This window comes from Urocitellus parryii, unplaced genomic scaffold, assembly GCF_045843805.1.
Source record: "Urocitellus parryii isolate mUroPar1 unplaced genomic scaffold, mUroPar1.hap1 Scaffold_59, whole genome shotgun sequence".
Classification (NCBI taxonomy): domain Eukaryota; kingdom Metazoa; phylum Chordata; class Mammalia; order Rodentia; family Sciuridae; genus Urocitellus; species Urocitellus parryii.
In genome coordinates, this window is record NW_027554094.1 from 1,926,649 (window position 1) to 1,953,875 (window position 27,227).

The window sequence follows — 27,227 nt, forward strand, 5'->3', positions numbered from 1 at the left end:
GAGACTAGGGATGTGGCTCAGTGATCAAGTGCTCCTGAGTTCAATCCCTGGTACCAAATATATATATATGTAACTTTTTGCAATAATTGAAAAAATATGTTTGTGGGACTTCTAGGATATATTATAGTTTTGGTGAATAAATGACATCCCCTGGTACAACAATTTAACCTGTTTTCTCTATTGCTTTTTTTTTTTTTTTTGGTGGTGCTGGGGATTGAACCTCGGGCTCCATGCATTCTAGGCAAGTGCTGAGCTAACAACCTCAGCCTCTGTCTGTTGCTTTATATTTCTTGCAAATTGGTAGTCAGGTTTAGGTTCAATTCAGAATAGTAAGGTATTCTTCTAGCATTATCAAATGATACACAAAGGGGCTTGAAATCTTTTTAACTTTTATTTGTCAATATGATTATCATGCATTTAAAAATATTTGGTGTGTTTAATCCAATTAGGAATAGTAATTGTTCTTACCTGATGCTCCATTCCCCCCCCCCTTTTGCCTTGTAGAAGCCTCTTTATCTTGGCTCCTGGGACCCTTTGCCACCACCTAGTGGTCATTGTTACCTATTTCCCTTGCTTTTGAAGTATGAGATGTTCCACGTTCATCTTAAACATTTCCTGTCCAGACCTTGAAGGAACTACTTCTCTAAAATAACTTTGGTTCCTTTCAATAAGAAGTCATATTTAGAGGCTACATTCCAAGTACTAGGATTGCTTATTGCTCAAATTGACTGTCATTTGTAGGCCTTTTTAGTGAACAAAGCTCAGAAATATGTGGGGGTTTTTCATCATGTCATTTAGATAATTCCCATGAAAATTCAGGATGCTAGAGATTTTACTTCACTTCATCTATCTTAGATTTGTGTTTTCTTTCTCTGATGTTGGAGTTCCAGTTTTCAATGACATCAATATAATTGTTTACAGTATTGTGCCACTTAATGACATTTTGGTCATTAGTGCATAATAATGGAGCTAAAAAATTCTTGTCACCTAGTATTTTTAATATCTTTTCTGTGTTTGATATGTTTAGATATATAAACATTTACAATGTTACAATTGTCTACAGTATTCAGTATAATAATATCTTATAGGTTTTTATCCTCAAAGCAATAATATACCATATATGAATACCTAAGTGTGGAAATGGCTATATTTTCTAGGTTTGTATAAGTATACTCAATGATGTTTGCACACTGAAATTGCCTACGATGTGTTTTTCAGAATTTATTCCCATCATTAAGCAACATACGACTATATTTATATTATTTAAAATACTTTCAGAAATGTATTCCTGAAATGAAATGAAATTCTCTTGTCTTTAAGCTATATCCCACTAAGGTGTGTTTGAAATAACTCATTTCTGTGGTTTGTCACCAAGTTGATATCACAGGTTGTTTCATTTTTGCTTTCAATATTTAGGTATTACTTTTTAAGATTTTTTAATTTATTTTACAATTATTTAAATATTTAGAAGAGCCAAAGTTAATTTGTAAAAATAAGTTGTTTCTGTTTTTTTGTACTGGTGATTGAACCCAGGGCTCCTATCCACTGAGCCACATACCTTGCCTTTTTATATTTATTTAGAGATAGTTCTCACTAAGTTGCATAGGGACTTGCTAAGTTGCTGAGGCTAGCTTTGAACTTGTGATTCTCCTGCCTGATTTTGAAAGAACTCTAGCTTTTGTCCCAGTTCTGTCTATCCTGATGTTACTCTCTTTTATAGTTAACTTTAAAAATTTATTTCATTATGTATTCTGCTATTAAAAAAATAAGCAAATGAGAAAAGGGATATGTAACTCAGTGGTAGAGCACTTGCCTACCATATAAGAGGCCATGTGTTCAATCCCCAGCACCATAAAAAGAAAAAGAAAAGCAAATGATTTTTACATCTAGCTATGATAGGTTTATATAGGTACTGGCTTCACCTTCCCAACTGAAACAACTAAAATAAATATGAAAAAACCCCACAAACATAAAATTTGAAGATCAAGCAACATTGAAGATCAAGCAACAAAGAATGGTTCTGGAAACATAAGGAACAAATGCTATGAGCTCTATAGTTGTCCCAGCTTTTACTATGTTAAGAGATTCCCAAGCCATGACAAAGAAGGGGAAGTCGGGCAGAACCAGAGGATACCATGAATTGAGAGATGGTGCTGAGATTCCAGGAAAACCAAAGTGACTAGAATTCACAGGGTGGAGTAACAAAAGAAGGTTTCTACATTGAGAGACAATTCTGGAAATTTGTGAAAGGCTCCCTGAGTGTTCAGCAGAGTATTGATCAGCACATAAGTGTGATGAAACTGCTTAGCAAGTCAGAGAAACAATCTTAAGTGATTAGAAGGAATAGGTCCTAACACAGGGACCAGAATAGCACCTGGAAAAAACTATCTAAGGAAGTTGGGTAGAATAATCAGAAGGGTGTTACCTCGGACTGACTATTACAATTTATGTCATACCTAACAAATATTCAGACCCAAGAGACTCAAATTGTTTCCAGTAATTTAACTGTATACAAAATATTAAGAACAGTAATTCGTAATGTATGGCATCGAATCAAAGCTTACCAGGCATGCAAAGAAGCAAGAAAAATACAATCCACAATGATGAGGAGAAGAATCATCCAATCAAAGCCAACTGAGAACTGGCGGAGATGTTAGAATGAGGTAATGGCATTTTTTTTAAAGTTATCACTATTATATTTCGTGTGTTAAAAAGGTAAAAAGAGATATAGAAGATATATTTTAAGAAAATCAGACTTCTAGAGTTGAAAATATATGATAAATACAGTGGATGGGATTAATGCCAGAATAAGCATTGCAATGAAATTGTTAGTGAACTTGAAGACATAGCAAGAGAAGTACCCCGAATGAAACACAGAATATAGTGGAGTGATACTTTTAATATATTTGAAGAGCAATAATGTTGGCCGATAATATCGTGCCCAGTGAAATATCTTTCTAAAATGAAGACTTGTACTTACATACAAGCTGAAAGAATTCACCCTACACTTGCACCAAGACAGCAGATGGAAATAATGGAATAAAGGAGTAAAGAAAATGGTTACTGTGTGCATAAATGTTTAAAATAATTTTTCTTATTTGAACATTTTAAAAAGTCATTGACTGTTTAAAGACAAATATCAGTGTAGTATGGGACTTAGAAAACATGTAAAGTAAAATACATGACAACAGTATAAATCTCAGAAGGGTAGTAACTATTGTAACGTTCTTATTGAATATGTGAAGTAATATAGTATCATCTGAAGGTAGATTGTGACAAATTAAAGATGTATATTCTAAACTCTGAAGCACTAAGATTAGAAAACAGAGTTATAGCCAATAGAGGAATAATAAGCCAATAGAGGAATCACTAAAAATACCGATAGTGGTATTTCTGCAAAAGAAGACAGAAAGAAAGAAAAGAAAAAGAACAAAGAACAGAAGGAACAAATAGAAGATTATATTAAGATTACACCTATGTACAGCAGTAATCCAGGGACAGGTAAGTGTCTTTCCTTCTGGAGTCCTTTCATTTGGACTCTTCCGCTTGGCTCTCCTTGAGCTGTCCCCCGCTGGGCTCTGCAGTTGGTTCTTTCCGCTCCCAGCCCCGCCCCTCGGCATCCTCCATCTGCTCACTGCAGTCCACCCAGTGGCTTTCTCTGATGACGCATTTTACATGCTTTGGGCAAAAAGCGCCTGTGGAGGAAGGCAAAGTTCACTCCCAGTACCCGCCCCCTGCGCTGGGTCCTCCCAAAGTAGGAAACAGTGAAAGACAGGGTCCTGTGCTGTTCTGCAGGGAAGCATCACTTCTGCTCACCTGTCCCTACACCATGGACTCACAGTACCTGCCACTGTGCTTCCCCGGGGGACCCGGAGCTCCTGGGACCCCTGTCCATGCTCTACGCAGCCCTCATAGCCAAGCTACTGGAGGTGACGGTCCCATTCCCAGGGAGGGACCCCAGCTCTGGCAGGCGGGTGGCTGAGTTCTGGCAGAGTGGGTGCACTGACTGTCATGGCGACGGAGAAATGGAGTGTGTCAGGCCCAAGGCAGGCAGGATGTGACTGTATTGTTAAGCGAGGCCGGTGAGAGTGGACTTGAGCTTTCCCCACTTGCACTTTTTTTTTTTTTTTGACGGAATAGAGGTGACAACCTCATGGTATGTTCCGAAATGCAGCCAACAATCCAAACAGCTAACGTTACTACAGGTCTTTTCCCTTAGAGACTGCTGGGGAATTGGGCCCAGATGACAGTTATCTGGTATTACCTGTAGAGGGCGGTGAAAACAGGGAAGAGTAGGCAGGTGTTTACTACACTGCCTTTGAGCAACCATTTAAAATTAGGCTTTGAATTTTATAGAAGGATGTTAAATTCAGAGAAGTTTATCTAAGCCAGTTTTCAAGAGTTGTCTGAAATTACATGTCACTTATCTGTTTATATAAGAGTGGAATGGAAGTAAGATATAAAATCTTATACATACATCATCATTGTTTTTATTTGTTGCCATAAAATGAATTAGTTCTTTCATATATTTAAGTTTTTGTCTTAAATGAATTTTTTAAATTCTAAAAACCAGGTTATCAGAGAAAAGAATGATCCAGAGGGATTCTAGCCAGGTGTTAGACAATGTGATGATATAGGGCCTGTTACAAACTGGAAATGTATGCTCAATTTAAAGTATTTAGATTCGGGCTGGGGTTGTGGTTCAGTGGTAGAGCGCTTGCCTAGCATACATGAGGCACTGGGTTCAATCCTCAGCACCATATAAAAAACAAAACAATGTGTCCACCCTAAAACTAAAGATACATAAATATTTTTAAAAAAGTATTTAGATTCATTATACTTGAAAACACTGCAAGAGAACAAAAAATATGAGACTGCCAGTATCCTCTCTCTTGAAGACGCTATTGGAAAATATTGAGGAGGTGGATTTCTGATGAGGAGGTTGGTTTAGAATTGCCATGATTCTTTGTGACTGTTTTGTTATAAATTTAAGGTTTCCCATTTTTTCTAATTTGTCTGTTTCAGCTGTTTACTACATTGCCTGATGATACTCAACCTGGGCCTGATTTTTATGGACTACCATGGAAGCCTGTAGTTTTCACTGTTTTCTTTGGGATTGTATCCTTTCTCATTTTCTTTTGGAGAACTGTTGTTGTTGTGAGTAAATTGACTTACTTATACCTTAGCACATAAGCACAAGGATTATTTTATATAGTCACTGCCCCCCCTTTTTTTTTTCTTTTTCAGTTGCTAAAACACAAATTAGTGGTTTAAGTCAAACTAACCTTATAAAATAATTTAGTGTGGGTGCAGTTGGTATAACTGGTAATTCTTACAGCCATCCTAACCAGTAGTTTCATATGTATCAGAAGTCTTAAAAGTGGGATAAAAGATGGGATAGGTTAGATAAATATCCTTTTATGTAGCATATATGTCTAGTAGTCTATCTTAAAGAAATAACTATGCTTTGAAGATTTTGGTAATGTTTTTCAATGGAACAGTGTATTAGATTGAAGACTTAGCACAACATTATTTAGGGGTTATTGTATGTTTGATTAATGGAATAGTAGGCAGATTTATTTATTTCAAAGCTTTGAGGTACAGAAAATGCTCACAATTAAATGTGAAGTGGGGAAAAAAGCAGAAACTAAGATTTAAATGTTGATGAACTGTATGTTAATATAAACACATATAAACAGGGGGAAATGCTGCAAAGAAATACAGTAAAATGAGAAAAAGGAGATGAGATAATTTTTCCAGTCTTTTATATAAATTTTCCCAGATTTTATGATTTGATCATATGTTCAGAAAATACCTTTTTATTTGGAAGTATAGATTATGTGTTGTCCAAAAATCCATTAAATGTTTTGTTCATTAAGTTTTTTTTTTTTCCTGAGCAGAATTAGTCTATGTCTGTGTATGTGTGTACATATATGTATAAGTGTGTGTGTGTGTGTGTGTGTGTGTGTGTGTAGGCTTATACATACTTATGTTTGTACTGTAGGTTATTCTGTTTCATAGTTATTTAACATAATTGGAAGAAAATTATTTTAGGTAAATGGACTTTGCATATGAAAATCCTAACATTTAAAGAGGCCAAAAGCATTGGATACAAATCTTTTCAAATCTGAGTGTTCTTTTTCTGATTTCTTAATTATTTCAGACATATCATTGTTAAGATAAGTTTCCTCTCCTTGTACAATTGAGAGTAAAATCTCTTAAAAAGTATTCCCTTCTTAAATAGAAGAATCGTTTGCCTGGATTCCTGTGAGGAATTTTCTAATCTCATTGAACTTTGTCTCAGCTAAAAGGAAAAAGGAAATAGAAGGATAAAGAGAAGGGAAAAACATGAAACCATTTTATATTTCTCCCTCTTGTTTCTTTCATTTCAAGAACTGCGGTACCTGTTTCTCTTTTCACTAGGTTATGTGGGATCTGGTTCCTAACTTGTTGCTCCTCAGTTTCAGCATTTGACTTTGGAACTTTAGTCCCTACCTTAGATGACTGCTTTTATGCTACTTCCCATTTTCCTCTGTTGCCATTTTGAGTAAAAGGTTAGCAAGGCTATGACATTAAAGAAATGTTCATTTATTTCTGTGTTGGAGTTTTCTGAATGCAATTTCCTATTACGAAGATCCCATGGATGATCCATGGACACATCTGAGTATCCCATCACCATTAATAACATAAGTTTGAAAGGACAAGTAATATGCTAAGTTACAAAGAAATTTAGTGATGTTTTAAAAAAAATTCTGCTTAGGTTTTATTATCAGGCAGTTTATTGCTGTCTTTTGGAAATGATTGTTTTTGTCCTTTCCAGAATATGTTAATTGTCATTTCTCTTGTTGCTTGTGCATTTTCTTCTAGCAGTCTTCCCTTTCAGATTTCTTGCTATATATTTAGTGGTTTGCAGAAATAAGATGATGTAGCCTCTTAGTTTCTAAATTCAGCCAATAGCCAAATTTAAATTGGAGTTCTAAGATGTTTTCTGGTGAGTGAAAGTGGCATATCTTAGTACAAAGATTATGCCTTTAATATTGTTTCCTCAGATTCCTTTTGAATAGTCATTGTTTCTAGACTTTATCCTGGTTATTTAGAATTGTCAAGTAAATGATTTTGAAGACACACACACACACACACACACACACATATACACACACACACATCTTTACTGTGAAATAAGGTACATATCTTAGTGTTTTTATGTCAGAGGCTATTTATGAAATCTCACTACCAATTAAATTTAAAAGGCTTGTTAACCTTTACTTATTTTTAATCCTATAAATTATTATCCTGAACCAGAATGTTATTAAATTCTCACTTGGTTATGATTCTGACTGTTGTTTTACTGTTTCTATTGAGCATATGTTTGACATCAAATTTAATCTTTTTTCTCTCTCCTAGGTAAAAGATAGAGTATATCAAGGTAAATTTTTAGGTTTCTTAAACTTGTAATAACCCTTTGTATTGGTGTTTGATGTGTGTTTTATGTATGTTAGAAATAGATACAGTGACTTTTAATGTCTATTATCTTTTTTACCTCCTGAAAATTTTACTATTCCTAGGTTGCTAGCATGGATAATAGAGTAGATGATGATGGTTCCAACTCTGAGATAGGAGATAAAGAGGAGGAACAAATTGTGGATAGGGAGATGATGATAAGTTTTAATTTGGGGCAGATTAACTTTGAATATTGATGTAATGCAGATGTATTACATTTGAAGAGTATTTCTATGCTAATTATTTAATCATGCATTAAGTAATTGAGTAGATAATTTAAAGAATGGTAATGTGAATCAGTATGTTTTCATTTCTGTTTTTCTTTGCAAAGAATGAAATGATTCCATTTTCTGAAAAGAAAGTGTTTTGAGAAGGGAGGAATATCAAGCTACAACACTTTACTGTATTTCCCATCTGTGAAATAAGCTTAAATTGAAATATCATTTTGGATGGGAGGGGTACCTGTGATTGAACTCTGGGGCACTCTACTGAGCCACATCCCCAACCCCCTATATTTAGAGACCAAGTCTCACTTAGTTGCTTAGTGTCTCGCTCTTGCTGAGGCTGGCTTTGAACTTGGGATCCTTCTAGCTCAGCCTCCTGAGCCACTGGGATTACAGGTGTGCACCACTGCACCCAGCAAAATATCATTGTTCTTATATTTTTCTTAAATTTTAATAATTTTTATACTCTTATTGCTAATAAGCATAGATTGCTTTTTAAAAGCATAATAGTTATGCTAAGAAGTATTTCCTCATAGTACCATATAACATGTCTTTGCTTTTAGTAGATTGAGTAATTGAATTTCATTTAGTGATTGTAATAATCTTGTGTATTTCCCCCTTTTAGTCAATGAACAGCAAATTTCCAAAAAGGTGAACAATTTCATGAAAGAAAATGAGGAACTAATGCAGAAATTGTCAAATTATGAACAGAAGGTATAATTATTCTTTTTCTTTCTCCCTTGGTTCTAGCTTGAATCATTTCTACCTGTTTTAATTTAAAATCGTATTTTAAAATTTTTGTTTCATTATTTCCTACAAATCATCCAAATTCTAAGCAGTCATATGTATTAAGTACTGCTTTCTTCTGGAAAGGGTCACTTGTCTGGAAGTAACTTGTATAGTAGCACTATAATTTGTGTATCTTAATTCTGAATGCTTTATTTACATAGATGAAGGAATCAAAGAAACAGCAGGTCCAAGAGACCATGAAACAAAATATGATTCTTTCTGATGAAGTAACTAAATATAAGGTAAAAATCCCTTCTTTGGGGGGAATTACATTCTAAACTCAAAAGTAAATGTAATGAGTGAGTGATCTTGACACCTTTTTTTTCCAGGATGAAATGAAGCTTCTTGAAAAAGCTAATGAACTTCTGGATGAGAGAGCTAAAAGTCTTCTTGTTATGTTAGAATCTGAGAGAGAACAGAATGCTAAGAATCAGGACTTGGTATGAGTTTTGCTGCTAAGTGTTACTGCAATTTGGCTTTTGAAATATTTTGTAAAATTGGTTAAGTTGAACTTAGTCCAGCTGTTAACTAAAGTAAGATTAGGAGTCAAGGAAGTTGAACACACTTCTGCCCATTTTGTGGAACTTTTAAGTACTGATACAACAAATTATTTTTATGGGCCTAGGAAATATTTTTATTCTCAACCTTGGATAATTTTCATATTGCTTTGCTCTGCCCTTGGAAACATGCAGAACAACTAAAAAACTATTGTCCAGTTGAATAGTATTTGTTTACTTTTTACTTGAAAGTGTAATGAATTAATGAATTTTCTGCACTTAAAAAAATTTTACTTACATATTTCATTTTCAATTTCTATAAGTTTCTGTAATTACATAAAAGTTGCAAAAGATAGTAGAGTGTGTTCTGAAATATCCTACCCCCAAGTAAGCTTGATCACCTAGCTGAGGTAGTATTTATCAGATTTCTCCACTGTAAAAATTCTTTCCAATCCTTGTCATATTGCATTCTTTGGAAGTTACCATGCACAGCCCACAGTTAAAGTATGAAGAGTTACAAGCTCAGGATGCAGCTCATGGTAGAGCACTTGCCTAGCATGCATGAGGCCCAGGATTCAATCCCAGGCATTGCAAACAAAGATTGCAGAGTTATGTCCACTTCCTTAAGGAGCGAGTATCTTTATAATTTTTTTGGAATTCTTCTGTATGTGAGATTAGTCTATTCTTCCTTAAATTTTATCATTTTTTACTTCAGATAAGAAAATTTTAAAAATGATCTTGGGAAATTTTTTTCTCTATCACTCGAAAAAAATTACTAATTTGAACTGGTTTATTTGAAACAGTAATTAATTAGTTAATTTTCTATGCTTTAAAACATTTTATTTACTTATTGCATTATGGTTTTCTATACTTTGTCCTTTTTTTCTGGTTATCTCATAAACAGTAATGTTGTGGATGCCATGAAATATTTATGACTTCATTTTCCCTCATCTCTTTCATTTCTTGATTTTTTGCTTAGTCCAAGCTGGATCCCCTGCATTTTCCTGAAATTTAATGGGATGGCTTGACAAATATTTTGTTGTGTTTATCTTTTTTAGTATATATATATATATGTGTGTGTGTACACACACACACACACACACACACACACACACATATGTATCAGTATTTCTACTGAAATCCTAATGCATATTTTGTGTTCTGTTTTTACCTGGCAGATAATGGAAAATAAGAAATCTATAGAGAAGCTTAAAGATGTCATTTCAGTGAATACTTCTGAGCTTTCAGAGGTAAAGCTGCCAACTCTTGCTAACGGATATTAATACTACATCTTAGTTTTGTTGCGAACCAAAAATTTGAGGTGTGCTAAAATGTGCAAAAAATAAGAACTATATGATGTCTGGTTTGGGAAAGTATAACTTTGTTTTTTCTTTGGAACTAATTCACTAACTGTAGTGTTTTGCATTAGCTTCAAATTATCCTCAATGAAACTAAGCTTCGTGAAGAGAAGGTGAAGTTGGAATGCTGTCAGCTTCAGAAAGAAAATACCATGCTTAAGAAGGAGAAAGAGCAGGTAAAGAAAATTTGATGTCATACATAATGTAAACTAGAGAAGTGAATCTTTCTTGGATCTGTTTCTGAGGTAAGGAATATTCATGTAGGACCTTTTCTAGATATGCAAAGTTTAAACAATGCTCCCCAAATTGAGTGCATATATATGTTCTCCATCTGTTTTGGATTTTTGGATTATTGCTTTTCTTATCAAATATCAATCAGTTATTAACTTGCATAGCCTCAAAGAAACTTTTTAAAACAGAAAATTAAGTATTTTATGATCCTGTTTTGAGTAGTTACTGATTCACCGGCCAAGGGAAGATTACATGATAAGGAATCTAAATTTGGGAGACAGTCATATGTGCCCAGCCATTCCTGCTGGAGGTAAATTATTTGAATTGACAGCAATTTTCTGGGGAATGCAATAAAACAGGGTCAACTTCCTGATAGCTCTGATGTTCTTACTGCAGCTGTGAGAGTTGGGGCCACTCTGCCCTCTTCCTTAACCAAGGTCTCAACCCCCTCGTTTGAGGCAGGCCACCGAGGAGTATGGCTCTCTATTTCTTTGTCTAAGTCTTGTAGTCCTAATGTATCCAGTGCAGAAACCCCTACCTAACCCATAGGAATTCATGTGTTTTGACTTTTCAGTTGCAGCAGGAAGTCAAAGACTGGAGTACATCACATGCTGAGCTCAGTGAACAAATCAAATCATTTGAGAAGTCCCAGAAAGATTTACAAGTAGCTCTTAGTTACGAAGATAATACTAATAAAGTAAGTTTATACTCCAAATACATGTTTCATCTCATGAATTCTCCTGAAATCTTCTGAATTAAAATCGAAAGTCTTCCAACCTTTTGCTTCTTTTCTAGGCTTTGACTAATTATATCACACTGTTGAATCGGTTACAATGTGAATCTAAATCTGAGGATCAAAATGGAGAAGATGAGTCAGATGAATTAACCAATGGAGAGAGAGCAGGTAAGATCAGTCTCAGGGAGGTTGAATCCTTTTTTGCTTTCCTGTCTTTAAGTATACAGATGCCACTTTTCAGCTGGATGAATTTCTTCTTAAGCTTCAGGGTTGTAGACACATATCACTGGATCTATAGATATGTCTGTTGCATTGGCAGAGGTGGGTTGCTGCGGTATAATGTAGCAATAGGCATGTGAAGAACACTGACTTTTTCTATCCCATTGAAAACTAGTAAGTACACTGCAGCTACAATAGTCACATCCTATACCTCTAAGTATTGAACATTGTACAGTAAGAGAAATTTATTTCTTAACTTATGCAGATGATACTTGATTTTGATACTCATCATCTCTATGGCTCTGTGGTTTTAAGGTCCACAGTCAGTCTTAAGAGTCCAGAGGCAGTTGGAACCATAAACTAAGGCTGTGAGAACAGAGGCTAGAGACTATCAGAAAGCTAGAGAGGGAGTGTAACAGTGTTTACTGATGAGGAAAATATTTCCAGATGTTTTCTCCCAAGTTGGATATTGCTTACATAGCAAGTATTTCAAACCACACCTGGTAGTAGATTCAGGGAGAAAATATAGGATTGAATCTTTCTAAATAAGACACTTACTTGCCCAGGTGAAGATAGATCTGAGAGAGAAGAAAAGCTTTTATCTTACAAGAATAGCAGAGATAACATTTTAGTTGTGCAAACTAGAAATTCACCTTTTTTTGGTTTCTACTTCTATTTATTTTTATGCTGAAGATCAAACTCAGTGCCTCACACATGCTAGGTGAGCACTCTACCACTGAGCCACAACCCCAACCTGAAATTCACCTCTCTCTCTCTTTTTTTAAATCTAAGCTTGCAATTCTCTTAAAAGTCATTAGTCTAATCAGTTTAATTATTTAATTGATTTTTTTTTCTTCCGGTGTTTGAACACGATCATTCTTTAGTTTGGGGAAGTTAGGAGAATATAGAGTTAAAAGTAAGGAAAGAAAAAGCTAAAGTCTTTTGTTTTTTAGGTGATCGGAACGAGAAGATCAAAGATCAAATTAAGCAGATGATGGATGTCTCTCGGGTATAGTTCTTTGTAAGAGTCCCATAGTGCCTGTGAATTCTTCCTGTGCCTCACTTTTAAGAATACCTCTCTTTTCTGCAATTTTTAGACACAAACTACAATATCAGTAGTTGAAGAGGATCTAAAACTTTCACAACTTGAGCTAAGAGCCTCGAAGTCCACAAAATGTAATCTAGAAGGTGGGTTCTTCTTGAGAAGAAATTGCCATGTTGGAAAGACTTAAAATTTTATTGGAAAGATAAAGCTTCTTGCTTTCATGCTTCTTACTTTTCTTGGCACTACTCCCTCAAACAAGTTCTTGAGTCCTTGTACACATATAGAGATAAACTGTTTTATCCTTTACAGACCAAATAAAGAAATTAGAAAGTGACTGCAATTCACTACGGTCTTCTAAAGTTGGACTGGAAGAGGAATGCAAAACTCTTAGGCAGAAAGTGGAGATTTTAAATGAACTCTACCAGCAAAATGAGATGGCATTACAAAAGTAAGATTTTCATTGTTTGTTATTGTTATCACTGTGTGAACTAACAGATAATTTTATCTTTTCTTAAGATTATTTACAATTTCTTCTAGTTGTAATAAGTAGAGATTTGTCTTTTTTCCTTTGTGTTTTGTTTCCTATAAGTTGCATTTTTCTTTCCATCGTCAGTCTTAAGAGTCCTGAGGTAGTTGGAACCATAAACTAAGGCTGTGAGGACATCGTAATCAATTGTCAAATTCATATGAAGGCAGGAAGTGGTAAACTGGTATTAACAGTCACTTATGTGGAAATACCTCTCAAAGATCTAGACCCTTTCTATGATCCCACTACTTATTTTAATTACCTTTCATTGTGATCAGTTATGTAATTCTAATGTTTTGAACTTGTATCTCTAACTCTGGACCTTTAAAAATACTGAGTGATTTGGAATGACATGTTTTAGTAGAATAAAAACTTCAAAAAGGAATAATATTTACTTATTGATGGTACAAGTTTTGGACTTGAATATCTCAGATGTTCACACTAAAAATTGAACTGTGGCAAGGACCTTAGGAGTTATGATTACAGAAGTACTTGTTTGTAGTATATATTTATATATTAATCTTCTCAGTGTGGAGCTAGTTATTTTTTGAAAGTTCATTTGAAGTTTTTAATCCACAAAAATACTTGAATTCTCTAAAAATAGTTTGTGTGTCAGATTTTATTTATTTGCACCTGATTTTACTCTTCAGCATTTATATATATATATTCTTTTATATAATATATATAATTAATATATAATATATATAATATATATTACTTTATATAATATATAATATATATTACTTTATATAATATATATATTCTTTTATATAATATATTCTTATTAATTTTCTCTATAGCCGCTTGAGTGGACTTTCTAAAATATAAGTCTGTCCATGTCAATATGTGCCTGTGGTTTATGAAGAATTTGCTTTCTATTTGATGACCTGTTCTTTTTTTTCTTCCTTGTATCTTTTTTTTTTTTTTTAAAGAGAGAGTGAGAGAGGAGAGAGAGAGAGAGAATTTTTAATATTTATTTTTTAGTTCTCGGCGGACACAACATCTTTGTTGGTATGTGGTGCTGAGGATCGAACCCGGGCCGCACGCATGCCAGGCGAGCGCGCTACCGCTGAGCCACATCTCCAGCCCCCCTTGTATCTTTTTAATAGTTTAAATATTTTTAATTATTTTCCTCATCCCCTGTATAAGCTTGATGTAATCCTAAATTATAATGGAATTATAATTATATGATTATAATTATAATTTTATTTATCTTCTCATAATTTAAAGGCCATGGTATATATTCTGGATTTAATAACAACCTGACATAGATTAATAGGTTTATTATCTTTTTATGGGCTTTAAGTAGCTCCTGAATCAGATAACTGTTGTGGCATTGTATGTTAGTACTTCATATACTGTGAACTCCACAAAACATTCATTCAATTTATACACATATTTAAAGTTTCTGTAGTTCTGCATTCTACACTGTTGGTTTCTTATTTGAAATTATTTTCATTCTATTTGAACATTGTCCTTTAATGATAGATTTGATTAGTGTATCAAAGTAGTACAAGGATAAATAGAGAATAGTATTTTATCCACTAAATATTGCTACCTTTATAATCTGTGTTAGGTTGACATGAACTTCATGATTAGAGTTAAAACCAGTTTCCATTTTTTAAAGGTTCTTTCTTTTGGCTACTGAATTTTGACTGTTACTTAGTTTTAGCAATTTAAAAATATCCAATTAATTACCATCTGTTTTAAATTTTTTCATTAAGGAATCCATTATCATTGTTGTTTGGTCTTATCCCTCCCCTAGTTCCTGTAGTCATTTCTCTGTTTTTTTAACAGTTGTATTGGGAAGTGCCTAGGTGTAGTTTTCCCCACCCCACCCACTTTTTCTCTTGCAGTTATGTTGCTTGGGACCATTAAACATTTCTTGAATTTTCGAGTCTTTTTCTAAATGTTGATTTTACCTCATTCTCTCTTCTGATTATAATAATGCATATTAGAATTTGATTTCCCATGCCTCCTACATTCTGGATTTACTTCTTCTGGATATTTTCTTCTGACCTATCTTAAAAGTGCTAGGATTTATTTTACTTCCCAAATCTGCTGCTAAAATCATTCATTGAGTTTAGGATTTTAAAAAGTTCAGGGTTTAAAATATTATTTTAGTTGTAGAGGGACATAATATTTTATTTTATTTTTTATAGGATTTTTTAAGAGAGAAAGAGAGAATTTTAATATTTATTTTTTAGTTTTTGGTGGACACAACATCTTTGTTTGTATGTGGTACTGAGGATTGAACCCGGGCTGCACGCATGCCAGGCGAGCGCACTACCGCTTGAGCCACATCCCCAGCCCAACACAATATTTTATTTATTTTATGTGGTGTTGAGGACTGATCCCAATGCCCCACACATGTGGGGCACGTGCTTCACCACTGAGCCACAACCCCAGTCCTATTTCAGTACTACAGCTCAAACCCAGGACATTGAGCCATGTGCTCTACTATTGAGCTACCTCCCCAGACTCCTTGCTCTTTCTCATAAGGGACTAGTGTCTTACTGCTTTCCAAGCTATCTTTAATCTCATCATTCTGCCTCTGCCTCTTGAGTATCTTCTACTGTAGGTAGGTCACCACACCCAACCTTTTCTTGGTTTTATAGTTTCTAATCCTTTGACAAAATTCATAATCTTTTTTTTTCCTCTTTTGTGGTGGTGGGTTTGAACTCAGAGTCTTGTGCATGCAAGGCAGCATTCTACCAACTAAGCTATATTCCCAGCCCTGAAATTCATAATCTTGACTTTACTTTTTTGACTGTATAAAGCACAGTGATTTTAAAACATGTGCAGATAACCCCATTAGGTGGTTTTCTTTTCTGTGGGATTTTTTCTCACAGAATTTTGTCTTATGGAGTGCCTGGTCAGTTTTGATTGGCTAACATTGTTGTGATAATTATAGATGAAATTTGAGGACTAAGATGAAGTTATCTTCTTATAGAAAAGTGTTGAGGTTACTTGAGTAAGATTGTCACTTTAAACTTAGTCAGCAATTAAGATAATTCAAAAATGACTTGTCTTTTCAATGTTTCAGTATTATTCCTTTTGGATTTTTTGCCTGTTCATCACTTAAGTGTGCAGTATTTTCTAATCTAAACTCAAAGGCTAGGGCTTTTATTAAGGGTCCCTTTATTTGTAGCCCCAAACACTTCTTTTTTTCTTCTAAGCCCAAGAATTGGATGAAGGCTTAGTTCAGACTCATTATATCTTTGTGTTATGTTCAATATGTGGGTAAACCTAGGAGAAAAGTACCTTAAAGTGCCAACCTTACTTGTAATTCTGAGATTCCTTTTTCTAATGGATCTTGGCCACATCCATATATCTCCACTGCCTTTTTAGCTTGGATCCCTTCAAACACAATTTTATATTCTTATAAAGATATTTTGATTTTTCTTAGTGCTCCTCAGACTAACTCTTTGATAATTGGAAACAAAATTCTCTCTGTCCTTCAAGATTTAGTTTTCTCCATATTCCATCTTAAGCCAGTGGGGAAAATTATTATATTCCTTTAGGCATCATTTATACCTGAAACAGTGAACTCTTTTATTCTTTAGCATCTTACAAGGTAACTAGTATATTATAGCCACTCATAAAATACTTGCTGAAGAATTAAATGAGAAGCTATATAAGAATATATAATCCCCTTTTTCTATTTGGTATCAATAATCCTTTTTTACTATAGTTCTTCTGATTTATGGAAAATTAAGTTTCAAGTTAATTATCTTTTGAATTGGAACTATGGCTAAAGAGGGTAGTACAAGGATAGCAGAAAATAGTATTTTTTAAATCATTAAATGTGTCTACCTTTGTCTCAGTAGATGAACATCTTGAGTTTCATGATCAGAGTTAAAACTTGTCAGTAGATAATACTCTGATTGTAGGTCAGTTTGGCTTCTTTTTCTGGTTGACAGGCATTATCAAAACTCAGATTGGTCTTTTTGCTTAATTACAATTCTTTTGAAATAGATATCTAAAGTGTGAAAAATGTTCTGTGGTAAATTGCATAGCTAAAAGACATATTCTAGAAGATTTTTTCTTTGACTGACTATATCTTTATTATGGTACCAGTCTTGGATTGAGAAGAGTTCCCCCATGACAAAGATATACTTAATGTCCTACCCATGGCAGAAACGAGAAAAGAATTATCCCCTGCTTTATCCTAATATGTTTAATTATGTTAGGTTGATCAGTCCTGATCTTCCACATTGAAGTAAAGTGAGTTTTTATTATCTTACACACAGGAGACTTGCCCTTGGGGCACATGTTGTTTTCACATTTATTTTATTTACTGGTAAGTAGAGAATTAAGAGGAGAAGTTAGAAAATGTAAGTGATTTGCCAGAGTTTGATTTACGAAATTGCAGGTTTGAATTTCTATTTTATGTGCCTAAGCATTTTATAGAATTGTGGGAAGTGATATTCACAAAGAAAAACTTTTGATTTGATAACTGGCTTTATTTTAGGAAACTGAGCCAAGAAGAATACGAGAGACTAGAAAAAGAGCAGCAGCTGTCAGCTGCAGATGAAAAGGTGGTTTCCGCTGTACAGGAAGTTAAAAATTACAAGTGAGTTCAGTTTCTAAAGGAGGGTGTCAGTGTCTAATGAACTAGTGTTAGCTTTCTTTTTAATCTTTTTTTACATTGTGTAGATAGAAGAAAATAGCTTGGAAGTATAAATAACGAGAGGATATGAATACATTCAATTCACACAGGAGAAAAAATAAATTTCAACTTAACAAATGAAAAATGTTAACAAAGATTTACTTATACCTAATGGGCAAGACCATAGGGAACTTGGTCAATGCAAACAGTTCTGGGGGTTTTGTATGTTGTAGTAATTCTTTAAGAAATCAGTTTGCTGTGTGATGTATCAAGACCCACAAAAGTGTGGCATTTGATAGACCTTGGAAATCTTCTATGGATATAATTTGAAAAAAACAAAAAAAGTTTTAAGGAGGAAGATATTTCTAGCAGAATTACTTGAGAACACACTCATGAACAGTTAAGGAAACTATAATTTATCATTCAGAATCTCTAGCAATTAAATGATAAAGAAGTTATTAGTATTAGGTTTTTATTTAATTAATTTATTTATTTATTTATTTATTTTTGGTGCTTTACTACTAAGCTACATCCTTAGACCTTTTTTTTACTTTGAGCCAGGGTCTCAGTTGCATAGGTTCCCACGTAATTGCTGAGACTGACCTCGAACTTGTGATCCTCCTGCCTCAGCTTCCCAATCATTGGGATTACTGGCATGTGGCATTGCACCTGGCCTGTAGTATTAGTTTTGATCACACTGGATTCATATAACCATAGAAATGTTTTTCTTATGTATGATAACGTCTTTAAAAGTATAGCTGATGGAATAAAGGGAAATGGTCAGAATGTTTCAAATGTTATTCAATTGTTGTAATTCTTAGGCGGAGAATTGAAGAGATGGAAAAAGAACTACAGAAAACTGAGCGCTCATTTAAAAACCAGGTAGTAATTAATACTGTCCTGTAGTTGCAGAATTCTTTGATATCTAATACAGACAATTATAGGCTATTATAATGAGTCCCTAAAAACATATTTTTTTAATGTGTTGTCTTTTTCAGATTGCTATGCATGAGAAGAAAGCTCATGATAATTGGGTAAGATTTTTTCCCCCTTTTCTTTATTTTGTGCATAGCCTACCGCAACTGAATTTGAATATTTTCTCTTTAATAGTTCAAAGCTCGTTCTGCAGAAAGAGCTATAGCTGAAGAGAAAAGGGAAGCTGCTGATTTGAGACAGAAGTATGTGATTTTGGTATCTTACTATATGTTTTATAGTGTTTTAAGGTTATCCTAGATATTATCTATGAAGGAATAGATTGCTGTTTCATAATTCAGCCCATTCTTTCTCAATATTCAAGACTATTGGAAATGACCCAAAAGATGGCAGTGCGGCAAGATGAACCCGTGATTGTAAAACCTATGCCGGGAAGACCAAATTTACAAAATCCTCCTCGGAGAGGTAGGGGGCACTTTGTAAAAGGAGCTATTTTATTTCTTGGTGCATAATGTATGTAAATTACTTTTTATTTCTGTGTGTAATGGTTATGAAATAATCTGAATGATTTGCTAAAGCGGGAGGTGAGGGTTGGTGTCAGGGAGAAGGCTGCCTTAAAGTAGTAGCACGGCATTGTTGTCTTTAGGTCCACTGAGCCATAATGGCTCTTTTGGTCCATCCCCCTTGAGTGGTGGAGAATGTTCCCCTCCACTGACAGCAGAGCCAGCTGGGAGACCTCCTTCTGCTACTCTTAATCGAAAAGATATGCCTAGAAACGGATTTGGTTAGCATTCACATGTTGCTTCAAGGTTTTGTTTTTTTTTTTCCCTTTTGAATATTTTAATGAAAACATATAATTTGGGCCTGTACAATATATAGAAGATAATTTCTTACTTTATCTTAGTGAATGTTTTCTGTAAAATCTGTTCTAGAATAGAAAACATTTTTTTTTTTCCTGGAGGTCTCTGTATTGTTTTTTTCTTTTAAATTTTACTCTGTGAAGTGTAAACCTTTATCTTTAAATTAAATCTCTATGGTGTTCCTTTCCCAAATATTATAAAAGTAGCCTTAAACTTTATGTAGCATACTTTATTTCCTACATGAAAATACTGAGTCTTATTTCCAATTCTAAATAGGACTGTAGTCTTGGTAAGATTGGAAGTCAGGTTATACAGACTAAAGAAAAGCCAGCCTACACATACTTCAAGTCTATAGCTTAAAGTTTAGGACCAATACTTATTAATCTGCTGTTCTATCAACCCAAGGCAGTTCTTTATTTTACTTAAGTCTCTTCATAAATTGTGATTTACGTATTGGGCAGCCCATTTTTTTTAAAAAAATATTTTTAATTGTAGATGGACATGATATCTTTATTTATTTTTTAAATGTGTGCTGAGAATCAAACCCAGTGCCTCACACATGCTAGGCAAACACTCTACAACTGAGGTATGACCCCAACCTCTGGGCAACCCATTTTTCATTTTGCTTTCTAGGTATTGTTGAATCCTGACCTGTCCACCAGTGGTTTATTTCTTCTGAAAAATACATACAAGGGCTCTGATCTTTCTTTCCCAAGGGTCAATGGATGGACCTTTACCTCGTACTGGTCTTCTGAGGCATCTGGGAAACCTGTTGCCTCTGGTAAAGGGACCAAGTAATTTCAAAGAATCTGTAATTGTGGATGGATGATTTTTATTCTTTTCATGTTAGAATAAGTCTGAATCCATTCTTTGATCTCTAACAGACCCAGGATGTGTTCCACCTCACATGAACAGCAGCTCCAGAAGTTCTTCTCCAGCTAAGGTTACGAATGAGGGCAAGGTAAGTTCTGTAGTTACTGTGAATCATGTGGTCATGCAGGAACATGTAGCTTTCCTACAGTACTTGCTCTTTGCTTTATCCTTCTTTGTGTTCTATTTGTACAATCCCATTTGTTTTTTAAAAAGCAAACTGTTCCCCAAGAACCTGAGACCCCCTCAGTCTCCACCATTACTTCTTTGACTGAGCATCCAGTTGGATGCTTAGAGGTTGAGAACTGAATTGGGTTTTATTCTGTGCATTTCTGGGAAGGATATTCAGAGCATGACACTGATCTTGTTTGCTGTAAACTGCATGCAATATTGAGCTTACTTTTCTCCTTAACTTGGGAATGTTGCTTAAGTGTGTACAACTGTAATGAACTACAGAATGTGAAAAGTTATCACTCTAACTTTATATGGTGTTTTGTGTTGAATGTTCTAAGGCAAAGTAAATTCATTATAAATTATATAATTCATATATTTTTTTATTTTTTTGGAAGAATGTTATTTAAGAATTCCTCCATTTGTGCAAACCCTATTTTGAGTGATTTGAATTAGATTGGTATCAGATTTTCTGAAATTGAAATACTGTTTCAATGAAACAATGATCATCTAAAATGACCTCTTGAGCCAGTCCCAAGAAATGGTCTCATTTGTTCACATAAGTGTATTCTCTTGTAACTGTGTTGCTATTATATCTGGTAGGTCTTCTGCAGCTCTATAACAAAATAAATTTTAATTGTTTAGTTTCAAACCCACTACTCATAGGAAATGATAAATCAATATCTCAAATGGTGTACAGTAAATGAATGTAAATATTAAAGCTTTGTCTTCCTAATTTGTGTATATAGCACTGTGATGGAAAATACTTCTCAAGTTCCAGTGTATATATATTCCAGGAATATACATCTCTAGAGAAATCTAAGGGCACCTTAGATAAGACCCCAAATCCCTTTGTAGTAGAAGATTTAAAAGAGAGAAAAGACCCATTGTTAGAGAGGAGTAGAGGTGGGAAAAGCATGGCTTGGAGGCAAACCTGGGATTGAGTTCCTTTAATATGCAGTGTGGCCTTCAACAAATTATGATATTCCATTTGCTTTTGTTCCCTCTTATTTAAAATAAGACAGTCTACTTAAAGATCTCAGAGGTTGAATAATATATGAAAGACTTACTGAAGATACTCTGAATAGTAGCTATTATTACATGGGTAGAGAATGGATTTTTCATTTTATTCTGTTCATTCTTAATATGGAAGTAATGAGCTATTGTGATGAAAGGGAAGTGATGGGGAGGGGGGGGACTCCCTTTGAAATAGATTGTAGTGAATACAGCATGACATACTGGTCAGAAATCACCTCTGTTAATAACCTCTGCCAGTCCTCTTGCCTTTCCCTTTCCTGTGCAGATATAATCAGTAACAAACTGCTCCCTCTTGTGGCATCCTTCCAACTTCTGTAAGCTGTCGGTGGGAATACACAGGAGGGGTGGGTAGTTTTGTTGCACTGATGGTGTTCTCTGGACAGGTGCCTGTTTTGGGTTTTAGCTTTTATCGGTGTTGGTACTTTGTCTTAATACATAGGAATTTTAAAACTTTTAACTGCTTTCAAATCTTAAATTGCAGGTTCATATGGCTATGAAAGGGCCCCCTCCTTTCTCAGGGGTACCCTTCATGGGACCCCCGATGGGACGGCCCCCACCACCTCCCATTTGGTATGGACCGCCACGTCAGCTTGGTGGGCCTTTTGGGCCTCGGCCAATTCCTCCACCGTTTGGTATGATGATCTGAACAGTAGTGATTGACTTATAAATCACATTCATCTTTCATTTCTATTGCTTGCTAAAACAGTTGGTTGCTATCTCAGGTCTTAACAATGGAAGGATAAAGCTGAGTACATTTTAACTTTTCCTCCAGTTTTCTGGGACATATGGGACACTACATAATCTTATACTGAGATAGGCAATAGCTATCTCTCATAGACAAGGATAAGGGGCTATATACAGAAAAGCCAGAAATATTACTTCTGCAGATGTTTGTTGAAAATCTGTTGATATGCACTGCAATAGATGGAAAGGTGGATGAGACACATGCCATAACTTAAAATTTTGTCACAGATATGAAAATCCTATAACATAAAGTTTGTAATCACCCATAATGGAAGCATAAGCAGTAGGTTATAGAATATAGAAAAGTCAAACCCTCCTTACCTTGAGAAAAGTCAGAGGGAAGTGTTAAAGAGGAGGATTTAACAGTGACCTAATAAATATTGCTGATTTAATTAGGTGGCTTTGGAAGGCCTTTTTCAGGAGGGCATGCACCTTGATTCTGATGGCATGTGTAAAGTCCATGCTGAAATACTTCATGAATTTTTAATGGATACAGTAATTATAGTGGAATTTCCTTTTATCAATATTTCTTTGATGTAGTGAAGTTCTTATTTCATGATCTATCATCTTGTCATGGTAATATAGTACTTCCAAATATAAATGGAGCTCTTGTGAGATAGAAATAATTCTGCAATTATATAGTAGGGAAAGAAAAAAGACAAGCCTGGAGCTAGGTAGAGCCATGTTTAAATCCTTAATATGTTGCTTCATGGCTGGTTGGTCAAAGGCTATAACTAAACTTGTTCCATCTCAGTTTGCCTCATCTGGCAAGTCAGGATGTTCACCAGTTGATGTTCTAGGCTTGGGAGAAATTAAAGACTATATTAACATACTTGAAATCACCCTAGTTCAGAAATTTCTGGGTATTTACATAACTTCCTTTTTATTTTCCAGGTCCTGGTATGTGTCCACCAATAGGCTTCAGAGAATATGCACCAGGTGTTCCACCTGGAAAATGGGATTTGCCTTTTGACCCTCGTGATTTTTTTCCAGGACCCGCACCAGCACCATTTAGACCTTTAGGCTCATTTGGCCCAAGAGAGTACTTCATTCCTGGTGCCCCATTACCACCTCCAACTCATGGTCCCCAAGACTATGGGCCACCACCTGCTGCAAAAGACTTAATGCCTTCAGGCTTTAAAGATGAACCTCCACCTACACCTAATTCTCAGATTAGTGAGGGCTGTTCACAGGCCTTAAAACAGGGCCCATAAAATTAACCTTTGACACTTAGTCAGAAAATGGACTATAAACTATTCATCAAGTTAAAGGATTATTGGCTTCAAAATATAAAAGTTTATTTTAAATGGTTTATGTTTTTAGAATGAAGCTGCCTTGGTGCAGTATACATTTTGAGCCAAAATATTTTCCCCCTAAATATCCCCCACTTAAGCTAGAGTATCCTTCCAATTTTAAAATGTGCAATAAGGAATACATTTGTTTTAGTTAATGTAGCATATACAATTGCTAAATGATTTAGAGTGTCATAATTATGGACATTTCCTGTGGAAATGCTTTAAGAACATGTATTTCCATTATCCTATTTTTAGTGTATTCCAGTTGATAACAGAGAAATGGTGTTTTATAAGCTTGATTTTTTTTTCTCTTTCAATATCTGGTCGCAGAGACTGCTACACTAAAAATTTTTACTCAAAGATCATAAACTTCATTTTCCTTCTTGCTGAAGTTCTTTGTTGTAATAGTTCATAAAAAATGTTTATTAATATTTCCCAAGTGTCTGTTGATTCATTGGATCGTCATGAGACTTTGTGCCATTGGGGAAGCATGTCAACTCACTCTCAGAACTGAAGATGGTGACTTGTCAGCATATTCCCTGTTGCTCACTGTTAAGGAGGCTGGACCTTGGTCAACTGTGGACTTCTACAAAGGATTTCTTTTACTTGTGAGAAGTCTTGTGGCTCTATTTTTGTAGCACATTCATGTACTTTTTTCTAACCACTGTCCATGTGAGAATGGTTTTCTGAGAATGAGTTTACATTGGTAGCAAGAGTTGTTTGACCTGAAGTTCTACTGCTTTTGCCATTATTGCATTATAACAGTAAAATATAAGGTGGTATGTTGTGTCTATAAAAAATTAGGAAATTTCTTTTTAAAAATGTACACAACACACTCTTCTCTTTCCCATACCTTGCCACTGATTTTCAAGGAATATGATAAAAAAAATTAGAAAAGTATAATCCTCTAAGAATGAATGAAACTCTAAGGCTTATAATGTCTTTAATCAGCAACTATGGGCTGAATTAAATTCTTTTTTTTGATAGATACTCAAATATATTTTATTTAAAAATCAATTAAAGCAAGTCCTGAATCTGTAACTACTGTCTTTAAAACAATGTTTCTAAGAACTAGCTCTCCAGAACTGTAATTTTAATTACGGCAATTTTAACAGTACATTTTAAAGAGGTTTAAGATTTAAATAAAATTATAAAAGCCTGGTACTTTTGCTTACTGCTAGACCAGATTCTTCCATTCTTTTAAATTCTAGAAAGTAATAGGATTGTTGAAACCTAGAACATAACATATCATTGTTCTTTTTATGTCCCCTAAGTATTCTCAAAATAGGGGCAAAAGCTTCAGTGTGAAACAAAATCTCTGTGAAACAAAATCTCTAAACTACTGAAGATAACTCAGAATCAAAAAGAATTTGAGTCCTTTAGGAAGAATTCAATCTACATAACCTCCATTTAATAGTAGAAGCAGCAGCTGTGTGTAAGAGGAAAACCATATAATAGCTTATGCCATTTTTAACCATGTAAAATAAAATTTAAGTCACAAACACATTTTGAATGTATCTTTCAACCTCTACAGGACACAAGGCAATGCTGAAGTTACTATAACTCCTAATTTTAAAATAGCATTTAAATAAAGGTGATGTCAGCTAGGAAGATAGATTTTCAAGGAAAGGCAGATTTATTATTTTATTCAAAGCAACAGTAGTTTTCCCTCTAAAGCCTTTTTTGTATTTATTCTATTAGTAAGTTATAATGTGTTCTATGTAGTTTATCTGAGCAGTTCTGAACCCACCCATAGTTGCCTCTCCTTACATCCATCTGATTGTACCACTTCTGTAGCAAAGCCCAAGGTAGCTGCCCACGTACAGGTTGTGTAGAGAATACTGTCCCTTGATTCAATTATACTTTTGTATCAAAAGTTTTAGAAGTCCTCTCCAGCAAATTGTGTTTGAATTTAGTTACTAAAATCATTTCATTTGTGAAGCAGTAGTGTTTCAACCTGAAAGTATTACTGCTATAGTTGTAATTATTGTCCAGTGACTCATCCCCTCCCACACTAGAAAGTAAATTTAAACAACTAATTTGTGAGATACAGATTGCTTTGTGTTAATTGCTTCAAGATAAAATCACCTTTTTTGGGGGGGGAGGTTTGGTCATTCATATCTTAATTAAAGCTAAGCTGATGACAATGTTCAATTTAAGTTTGTTTAATGCTGATGAAACAGACATTCATACAAAGCATCCTTTTTTTCCATATAACCCCATTCTTTGGTGGCAGCTGGGGTTGTGGCTCAGTGGTAGAGTACTTGCCTAGCACAGGCAAGGCCCTGGGTTTAATCCTCAGCGCCACATAAATAAATAGAGGTTAAAAAAGCATTCTTATGTGAAGGATGCTAAATGTTTCTTCATATAAATTATCACTTTGAGGGGCTGGGGTTGCATGTGAGGCACTGGGTTTGATCCTCAGCACCACATATAAATATAAAGGTACTGTGTCCATTTACAACCAAAAAAAAAAGGTTTTTTTTAAATTATCACTTTGATATACATGTTTTATAGTATGAGAAAACAGAAAGAACAATGTATCAGTTTTGCTACATTTTAATAGTAGATTTTAAGGGAGCAACATCAAACATCAGTAACATCAAACAAAAAGGTACTGAGTATTCCACAGGGTACAGAGTGCTGCCAAGCACCTTGGAAAGTTTACATGACATGGAGAACATGAGGCCCTTCTCTTGAGAAGTTTAGAGTCTGGAAATTTTGACTACTCAGAGTTTCAGTTGAGTGAACATTTTATTAAGGCAAATTCTTCATTTCCTAGAACTACTGTAGACTGAACTACTTTTGTACTTGTGAAATTAACCCAATCCAGATGAAAGAAAAGACTAAATTTGGTTGATAATTCTTTCAGGCTCATATAGTTTTGTTAACATTCATCTAGTAAACAAAACTGACCTAACAGACAACTGAAAAATTAAAGACTAGATCTCTTGAAGTGCAAGGGCTAAAATAACTGTTATTCGTTTTAAAAAGCAAACGGATGGTATCATTAGGTTTTACACTAGTTTAAAAATAGGCCAAGTATTGCATTCCCTTCATGCATTGTTCATTTAAAATAGTGAATATTAAAATACGTGGGTTCTACATGTAACCCACAAAAAAGCTCCTCACAAATCTTTATGTTCTGTGTATCAAATATCCACCTTGTGTACTATGAAAGTTTTATTTATGTCTCATCAAGTTAAAAGTAATGTAAATAGTGAAATTATAATAGGCTAATGACCTGCATATTTTCATATGAATGTCAATATATCTAAATAGGAAATAAATGGCAGTCATATCTACCTATATTTAAAAAATAGAATATCTTTCCAGATTTTGCATACTCATCACTTTATAAAGACAAGGTATGCAGGTTTTAAGGTTTCACAATCAGTTGTCAGAAAAACAGCAGTTGTTCCTGCAGTATCTCATTAGCATCTCACTCAATTATTTTTAGATGACATGATTTAGAAGACGTAAACCACCCAAAAATTTGTAATTATTCTGAGAGAGATGGTTTTAATGTTAACCCTAGAATCATTAATGTTAACCCTAGAAACAATAGCAATGTGATGT

General features: G+C 34.5%; 1 pseudogene; it reads left to right on the forward strand.

Moving 5' to 3' along the window:
• Positions 1-26,051, forward strand: part of LOC144252760 (transport and Golgi organization protein 1 homolog) — a 61,988-nt pseudogene extending 35,937 nt beyond the window's left edge.
• Positions 26,052-27,227: the final 1,176 nt, after the last annotated feature.